The sequence below is a fragment of the Acomys minous genome, assembly GCF_964271855.1.
Source record: "Acomys minous genome assembly, chromosome: 15".
Classification (NCBI taxonomy): Eukaryota; Metazoa; Chordata; class Mammalia; order Rodentia; family Muridae; genus Acomys; species Acomys minous.
Genome location: NC_140497.1, coordinates 6,742,346 through 6,752,066, shown reverse-complemented (window position 1 = coordinate 6,752,066; position 9,721 = coordinate 6,742,346). Strand labels below are relative to the sequence as shown.

Here is a 9,721-nt window from a genome sequence, read left to right as displayed (position 1 = left end):
TGGAGGTCGTTCTCCGTAGGACTCCTAGAGAAGAAAGAGTTGCTGAGAGGGACAGGGCCAGAGGGGGATGGGGGTGGGACTGAGTGACCGGCGGGAGGAGCAGGTCAGTGCGGCCTCGATAGCCGAAGTTGCGCACTGTCCAGGCATCCAGTATCTTCTCCACCCTCATTCTCCTGTATCCCGGTTAGCAGGATGGATTTCACCGACTGCTGTCGGTGGGAACAAACACAGCGCCCAATATCCCGACGGGCTGCAGCGCCCAGCGGGGTCCCCACTGCCGCAGGCGCGCACTGGCGGTGGTGCTAGCGCCCGGCCGGCCTCCCCGGCCCCGCTGAATAGGGCGGATAATGACCCCCGGTTCCCAAGGCAAGCTCTCTGCTGCCTGGTGAGCCTTGGATTTGTGTGGTCCAAGCCTTTCCCAGCTTGTCCCATTCTGTCACCGGGATAAGGGGCTCCCTCGGCTCGTTTGCACCTGCGTCGCTTTTGGCTCCTTCAGGAATGCGCTGAAGCTTGTAATCAGCTTTGTGAAGCCATTGAGTGCACGGCTGAGTGAAACTTCCAAAGCTCGAGGAAAACTGGCCGGCTGAATAGGAGCCAGCATGGGGCTGCTCTCCAAGCCTCCGCGCTGCCAAATTCCAGCAGAGCGCCTCACAATCGCCTTCCCCACACTGAGAAAAGTGAGAAAAGAAAAGCGAAAATACCAGTCACCGGGGTTAGCTGTTTGTTCCCAGATTAATGGCAAGCGGCTCCCTCCTACTCCACCCCCTCCACAAAGCTCACTAGTTCAGGAAATATGACAGGGAGGGGAGGGCAGTTATTAATAGCTCCCTCCCCCCCCCCCCCCCCCGCCGCGAGGGTCTTCTGGGGCTCTGGAGGGTCCTTCGTTCTCAGTTGCTGAGCTGAGCTCCAGCATCCACGTGTGCCTTAGGCCTAACAGTTGAAGCGCATCTCTGCTTGAGTAGAGCTGCTGGGAGAAGCCTTTACAGAACCTCCAACCCAGTCTCCAGAAGGAACCACTAAGCACCTGCCTCCTTCTAAGCGGGCCCAGCAGGAGCCCTGCCATCATGTCCCCTCAGCAGCAACAGGTGTCCCTGGCCCTAATCTCAGAGGAGCAGCAGGCAGCACTCTTCCAAGCACTGTTTCCAAGACACAGTGGTGCTGTTTCTCTGTGACTCCAGGAATGGAGGTGCCCTGGAGGGGGGGCAGCCACTACAGGTGTTTCCCCTAAGTCGGCCTCAGGCAACTCTGCACTGATTTTCTAAGAGTCAGCTCTTCATGTGCCTCACAGGCTGCTTCTCTTCCGCTCAAGGTGAGTGAAGGCTCCTCTCTGGAAAACGAGATCCTTGCGGAAGGCAGGGCCGTCCTTCCCAGTGTCCAGGCACACCTGAGTTCTGAGTGGCTGCTCATCTAGGGCTCCTCCTTGTGCAGCTACGGCACGTTTTAGAACAGTGCACGTAGCGTGCTTGTGGAAGAGGCACGGGTGCACGCTGACCCCGTGGATGCTGATCTGAACTCAGCTTGTGAGGAACCTTCCAGAAGGAAAGCTAGAACCTTTTCCCTGGTGTGTTCACAAGACCCTTTACTCAGTAAATCCCTGTAGGGATCGCCTGGAGAAAAGAAAGCAGAGGCCATATTGCGATCTACACACAAAGCTTGCCTCACAATGGCCGTGGAGTTCCTTAGCTAATGAATTCCTTCCACCCTGAATGGGAAGTCTTTCAGGCTTCTTCCCTGAACGGGAAGTCTTTTCCTGGGAGCACGGATAGGTGGTTTGTGTTGGATCTGGCTGTCCATATATGCCCTCCATCAAAGAGAAGCTCAGTCTGTGGGGTTCTTGTTGCAGCACCTTGCTTCTGTGGGGGCCTCATGATGTCTGACTGTGGCTCTATGCTATAAATAGTCCCCTGGTAGATCGAAAGGCTTAATGGGCCTCTTTAAATACCTAACTTATTATAAAGCCCTGGGGAGAATAACATTAACAGGCAGGGAGGAACAAGAATCACGCTCCCCCTGTAGCAGCCTTATTACAGTGTTCTTGGTTGCACTCTTATGGTGCAGAGTGGGCAGGAATTTTCCTATTTATACACCTTAATGTTCGGTGGGGGGCTAGAGCACATGAGAAGGTGTGAGAGACAGCTTGTCTGAGCAAGGAGGAAAGTGAACTTAAAGAGGTCGAGGGACTGTCTCAGAGTTGCTCAGGAGCATCCCGGCTACCGTCAGCCAAGCAAGAAGGAGCAGCAGTTGGTGCTGTTCTGCACTTAAACACGTTCGGCAGTCTAGTGGACTAGCAAGGAAACCCTCCCTCTCAGACAAGCCGGGAAGGGCACAGTCCCCAAGTGAGAGCCTGTGGGACTCAAAGAAAAGCTAAATGACTCTGAGCGCCCAGACTCCACATGCTTCGGGCATCCCAAACGCAACGCCACCCACAATGCCATTCGAAGTTTACTTTTCCGTCGTGAAGTTTGACACGACACTTCCAGCAGCACCCTCTCATTCCAGTCAGGAGGATCTGCAGCAATCCAGAAATTAGTGAAATTTTATTCCTGGTAGGGGCACTGGATTAAGAAGCTGGGAGAGTGTGAAGCTAGTCAACGTGTAATTGCATGATAAGGCTCTCACGAGGAATTTATTGGCCAAGTTGCTATTTCTATTCCTTCCTAATCTCGCTTAGCACACTCGTTCTCTGCAATCTGTCTTCATAATCTTCTGTAGCAGAATGGCAGCCAATGGAAGCGCGCGTGTTTGGAGAGTCGGGGAAATATGCAGAAGTGCGATAAACTGATGCTAATTACCCATATTTAGGACACCGAGTGCAGAAGATCAAGGTTTACAAATAACAAACCAGAGCCAATGATGATGGCTTCCTTGTGTGGAATATATCGGAGGGGACCAGATAAGGGTTTCACGGGCAGCAGGGATTTATTGGTCAAAGGCTGTACCTTCCACTTCCCCACTTTTATATAGCAGTAAATTATTTCGGCTAAATTCGCCAGAACATCAGTCTTTCATTTGGCGATGTGCCGTGACTTGCTCTTTCTTTGTGTCCATTCAATGCAAATCCTTGTAGTTTAACATCAGCTGATAAGAAACAAATAATTGAAGTAATAGGTAATTCCCTTTAAATGGTGCATATAGGAGGGTCCCAGGAAAAATGAGACGAGGTAAAGAGCAGGGGCTGAAAGCGTAGCAGCTTCACCTTCAGCCCTCAGACCACATGCCTATCACGGTGAGCTCACGGCGTTGGCTCCTGTATGTGGCTCGGCCTGCTTGCTCACAAGGAGACCCACTTCCGGTGTGGCACCAACAGGACTTCTATCTGGAATCCTGATCATAGGATGTTGTTCTTGCTGCTGCTGCTGCTGCTGATGATGATGAAGAAGAAGATGATGGTGATGATGACGACGAAGACAATGATGATGAAGACCATCAAACAGTATCTAAGCATACCGTTCCCCTTTCACCACCTCAGCATGACTTAAGTGTTTGCCATTGGCCCCGTTCCCTCTACCACTCCTGGCTCTGAGAACAGACATAGAAAGGGTCAGAGTGGTAAGCTGGTGGCAGGTGGAGGACTATGGTGGTGTTCCTGGCATCACAGTCCTTGGTGCCTATGGCCTTTAAAGAGCATCGCACAGCAAGCTGCTTCAAACCTGCACGTTCATTTCAAAATCCGTACGTTAACTAAACGCAGCCAATGGCTCGCTTCACTCTTTGAGTTAGTCTGTAGCCTTTTCAGTTGGTAGTGGAGTCGGCATTCTCTGTTAGATACATATGGGAAAATGTTTTTTGAAATAAAGGGAGGGCAATTTACAACTGCTAAGTAAAAAGGTATTAGGAAGAACAGCTGATCTTGACACAGACTACTTTTCATTCTAGATCAGATGGATACAAACGCTCTAGTGCTTACCTCCATGGGTATGCACGCATCCTGGGTTTTCCAGCAAACCTGGGGTGTGTTTCCATTCCAGGTAACACCAGGAAAGAAAAAAAAAAAAGCAATTCCAGTGACTCGCTGCTGAAGCTGAGGGTACATCAGCCTATAGGGAAGATAAGAACATTGCATATGTGTGTCTCAAAACCCAAGGCAATTGGGGCAAGAGGCTTAATTAACTGAATAATGAGCCCATAGCATCTTGCCAAAAGCAGACCCATTGTTCTGTGAAAGTTAACTTGTTAGGAATTAACAAGCATGCTAACAATAGTGTGTGGTTAACACACAATATACATGCTGCTGTTGCACATGCATTCTAAAATTATTCATTCAGCTGGGCACGGTGGTGCGTGCCTTTAATCTCAGCACTTGGGAGGCAGAGGCAGGCAGGTCCCTGTAACTTTAAAAACAATCTGTTCTATATAGTAAGGCATAGGGCATCTGGTGTATAGAGAAACCCTGTCTCGAATAACCAAATAACCATAATAAATTACTCATTGGGAAAAACAAATACTTCCCCAAGTCCGGGTAGTGGTGCAGGATTTCTGGAAAACACACACACAGATTACAGAAAGAGCCCATTGCTCAAGTGGTTTGGGAGGCCCACATTCTAAAGAAGCCCATTTGTCACCTCATGGGAACACTCTTGTGCCTGAGGGAAGTGAGTCATGTGGGCCCTTGGTTGCTTTTGATTTGACCTAGAACTCCAGAGCCAATGGAGTGACATGGTCACTTGATCCCATTGGCCTCTCTTCCTCAGCTACAGGAAGTTAGCTCACATGCCTGGCTAGGGTCCGGCTCTTCACCTGGATGTGTCTTGTATGCATCACCAAGGCATCTTCCCCACCCGGTGAGACCACTGGTTGTCTCTGAAAGTTACTAACCATTATTTTCAAAATATGCCAAGTTCAGAAGACAGCAATTTACCAATGGAAGCTAATTTTAAATTCCTTTTAAATGAAGGCTTGTGTCTTTGAAGACAGATATGGGGACCAACTTTGACCTCACAGCCGGGAGTAGACGTGAAAAAAACACAGAAAGAGAAAAGTTAGTAGATAGTTACTATTAGCTGTTGTATTATGTATGTATGTATGTATGTCCCATGCAAGTATATGCATATGTATACCCCTGCAGGTATGATAACATGTGGGTGGATGTGAGCTTGTGTGTGCCCTTGCGGGTGTATGTAGATGTGTTTGTTCATGCAGGTATGGGCAGGTACACATATCTGTGTAGATGGGGGCATGTCGGGGTATATGTGTGTCCCTGAAGGTACGTACGTATAAGTATGTTTGTGTACACAGGTATAAGCAGGTGTAGGCAGGGGTGTATGTGTGTGTGCACGCACTTGCAGGTCTGTGCAAGTGTGTTTGTGTGCAGGTATAGACAGTTATCTATGCAGGTTTGCATTTCTACAGGCGTGGCAGGTACATGGGAAGGTGTGTGCATGTTCAGGGGTGAGTCTGCACCCTAGCAACCTGCAGTACTTTGTAATCCTGCCTGAGGGAAACCCAGGTGGAGGGGAAACCAGAGAGGTACAAAGAAGAGAGAACTAGCAGATGCATCTGAGTCAATCAGTGTCTCTCTGGAGACCAGCTGCCCCTACCAACGCCCTGGATGTGGTCTCAGCGCTCACCCCCCGGGGGTGGGGGTGGGGCGGGCCCCTGTGCTGCTCCTCATCAAGTGCTCTGCCCATTTGGCAACTCATATTTACGCTGCAGCACGCGAGTCTTTCTTTTCATCTTGGCTTTTGGGGAGCGCTGCTTCCTGCCTCTCGCTGAGCCCCGCCAGGCCAACGGTGGATATTGGGGGCATCTGAAATAGAGAGCTCTGGTGATTGGCTGAGAACTGGTCAGGGATGACTGCAAAGGATGCACACGCGCGCTTCAAGGGTCGAAATACATTTTCAGCTCCAATGACTCCAAACAGCTTCCAAGGAAAACAAGCAAACAGAACAAGGTGGGACCCTCTTGACATTATTCACCACAAGACTACCCGCTCCTCGTCACCTCCAGCCGTGTCTGTCTGTCTGTCTGTCTGTTTTTGAAGAAGCTGAAAGGTTCTCACATCTTAGCCCGTGGGGCAGTTGGCCCTTGACTCATTCTGGGGCTGTAGGATGACTGGTCACCACAGGGTCCTCTGCAGACACATGGCGCTTTCCCTGGTGTCTGCACTTTAAGGTGGGATAAGTACCAGCTGAGTCTCACTGATCATTACCCGTGAGCTGATGTGTTAAATAAGCCCCTTGCTTAGAGGTTGTAAATGACAAGATTTTTACGTTAGAGTAATTTCTGCCTATTTCCTGCTTGACGTGTCAGACCCTCATGGAAAAGTCCAAATTTGTCTACTTGACATGCATTTAACATCTCTTCCCCTTCTCCAAATTCTAGCATGCTTAACTACTGTTTGCCTAGATGTCAGTCTACACCTGTGGGGCTAACCTCTCGAGGCCTCTGAGAGGTCCCCAGCCTCAACTCCAGACAGCAGCTAAAGTGGGTGATTACTGGTATATTTACTGTAATTGATAAAAATCACAGGAAATGACATTTTTATTAGTCACTGACACCAAACCAGCACCTACAATAGACATTATGCCTACAGATCTATTTAAAAAAATATGCTTCAAAAGTCAGAACTTCTCGCTAGACCTCAAGTCTGTGGAATTATCTGGCCTCATTTTAATATACTGTGAGCCTCAGACCCCGGGGAATTCCCTAGACTTTGGACCTGTTTTGTGGGGGTTTGAGAGTGCATTGGGGAGACACGCTCAGAGACCTGGGACACAAGGATGTCCTGGACCAGATCTGAGAGGCAATGTGGGGAGAGTCCTGGATTTGGGCCCAACCTAGTGTTTCCTGATATTTGCTGAGCCTGTTGCTGGGGGGTGGTGGGTGGGCAGGCCAGTGTATAGACAGCTTTCCTGCCGTGGACCATAGAACCAAGCAGCCCAGATAAAACACAGCTTCCGAGAAAGTAAACACATTCTCTTCCCCACTGTACACATCTCCACAGAGGACCTCGCTTACCTGCCCAGAGACTCAGGCTGAGTCCCACAGGGTGAGCAAGGAAGTTTATTATTGGCCATAACCTGGGATATCGAGAAAGCCGTTGCCCTTGAAAACCGACTGCACGGGAGAGGGCAGCAGGGATGAAGGTGGAATTTCACATGCCAGGAATCCTGTCGTGAGAGGCCTTAGAATGCCACCCTGTGTGCCCAGTGCTATCCTGTGAACAGCCCTGTGCAGAGAGAGCAGGAGCTTGTTAGTCGCAGGACCTGGAGACCTTAGGCTGATGAGCTTCTGCCAAGGGGAGAGAGAGAGAGAGAGAGAGAGAGAGAGAGAGAGAGAGAGAATATGCAACAGAGCCAAGGCAAGAGGAAGGTCTCCTGAAAGAAATGAGAGATATGGGTGAGAAAGAGCTAACTGTTATGTAAATACCTAGGTGGCCAGGTGGGGAAGGCTTCTAAGTGTGTCACTGTGGGGGAATTAGGAGGGAGCTGTGAAATGCCAGGTGAGCCGGAGCCACATAAGGTAAGGAGGAGGCAGAGTAGCCTCCATGGCAATGACTGGCCCTGGCCAGGGCTGGGCACTGGTGTGGCTATAAGGGTGGTTCCAAGGCCTGAGAAGTTAGAGGAAGTGGAGTAACGGAGGTCAGGGAAACGAGTGTGGCAGTTAGGGCTGGCGAGTCGGAGTTCACCAGGTCAGGCGACTCCTTGTTTTCCTTGTCCACTTGGACAGCTCTTTGCTCACCCCGTGTGACTCAGCCATACAGCGGAGTTCAGCCTTGGACCTGGACCTGGGTGAGAATGGCTTACAGGTCAACCCCCTCCCTCTGCCCTAGTGGTGAGGACCACGGCAAGACAGAGGCAGTGGGCATTCAGGCTGGGAGGACCACCTTTACCTCAGACAAGGAGGAGGGTGGAGAAGTGGCAGAGGCCTGAGCCAGCAGACACCTTCAGTCTGTAGTTTATCCTTGGACCAAGGGTGGGGGTGGAAGTTTCCAACGTCACTGATATAAAAAAGAAGCCAATGGTCTGGAAACATGGCTATCGCACACACAAGCGCATCCAGCATCCTGAACACACATTCCACGCATACATTCGCCCAAAGAGGCTGCACTCTGCACAGAGGCCCAGCCCTGGAGACTGCTCTGCACTAGGGGCTTAAGAGCAGTCTTGAAGGATCAGGCTTAGGTCTGGGGAAGACGGCTCCGTTGGCAAAGTGCCAGCCTTGTAGGTATGAGGACTTAAGCCAGGTGTAGTGGCATCTGCCTGTAACCGTAGTGCTGGGGAGAAGGGAGAGGGGGGTCCTGGCCCTCACTGGCTGGCCACTGAGCTCCAGGTCAGTGAGAGATCCTGCTGCGAAAGATAAAATGGAGAGCAACTGAAGAGGGCATAGGGCATTGACTTCTGGCCTCTCTGTGCACATGTGTGCATAAGCACTCAAACGCACACACATGCATGTGCAAATTAAGCTTATCAATACTCCTTTAAAAAATGGAGACATTCTGTAACGTGGCACCCATTATGTCAGTGCACAATTTAAAAATTATTAGGTATGTCAAGAAATAAGAAACATGACTATCAGAGCCGGGTGGTGGTGGCGCACGCCTTTAATCCCAGCACTTGGGAGGCAGAGGCAGGTGGATCACTGTGAGTTCAAGGCCAGCCTGATCTACAGAGTGAGTCCAGGACAGCCAAGGCTACACAGAGAAACCCTGTCTCAAACAAACAAACAAACAAACAGACAAACAAACAAACAAACAAAAAGAAATATGACTATCAGACATGTCAAAAGTAGCAGAGATGAAAGGACAGAGGAGGTAAACTGAGTCACCACTGTAAGGATGATGAGCACTTGATGGGAAGAATGAGAGACAAGCAGAGCGACTTTGGAACCTCATGACCTTTCAGACCTGAGTGATGCTCATCTAAAACAAGTATCTGTAAGCACTCTGCCCAGAGCATTCTTGTCCGTGAAGACAAAGGTGTGAGGCAATCCTGTCGCATGTAGCCCAGCCCCTCCCTCAAGGGCGTGCACCACCCCTTCCTGAGTGCATCCTGGGCAGGCAGGATGGAGGTAATCTCAGTTGTCAGCATCTGAAGCCAACTAAAACCAAAGCCATGGACACTCCTGGGAGGGATTTTTGTTTTGTTTTGTTTTCCAGACAGGGTCTCTCTCTGTACCCTTGGCTGACCTGGAACTCACTATGGAGACCAGAGTGGCCTCAAACTCTGTCTCTGCCTCCTGAGTGCTGTTTCTTAATCAGATTATTTCAAATAGGAGAAGCCACCTTGGATGTGATAGGTGTCTTCTGGTGGCTGGCAGGACATGAAAGGGACTAGAGAGGCCCCTTAGCAGTTAAGAATATGCACTGCTCCTTGCAGTTGCAGAGGATGCTCTCAGCATCCATTGGGTAGCTCACAACTGCCTGTGACTCCAGCTCCTGGGGACCCAGTCTCTGCGGGCACCCACACTCTTGCACAACCCACATACATATACACACATGGTTAAAAAGAAAAGAAAAAAATTTTTGAGACAGCATTTCTCTGTGTAGCCTTGACTATCCTGGACTCACTTTGCAGACCAGGCTGGCCTCAAACTCAGTGATCCACCTGCTTCTGCCTCCCCAATAACTGGAATTACAGACGTGCACCACTGTGCCCAGCTAATAAAATCTTAAAATTAAAAACAACAACAACCAAACAAATAAACAAGCAAACAAACATCCTGTAAGCCAATCTAATAAATGTCCTTTTAATCTATATATTGGTCTGTTGGTTCCATTTCC

At 49.9% G+C, this 9,721-nt stretch overlaps 1 long non-coding RNA gene across 2 annotated transcripts; it reads right to left on the bottom strand.

Moving 5' to 3' along the window:
* Nucleotides 1-10: 10 nt before the first annotated feature.
* On the bottom strand, nucleotides 11-5,732 carry LOC311585443. 2 transcript variants are annotated; one of them, XR_014775229.1, is made up of 3 exons: nucleotides 5,568-5,732; nucleotides 3,908-4,037; nucleotides 11-668 (listed from the first exon to the last, which is right to left on the bottom strand). It is a non-coding gene; the product is annotated as an uncharacterized lncRNA (long non-coding RNA). The 2 variants fall into 2 exon arrangements; XR_014775230.1 differs by lacking the exon at nucleotides 11-668 and adding an exon at nucleotides 3,017-3,359.
* Between the last annotated feature and the right edge of the window lie 3,989 nt (nucleotides 5,733-9,721).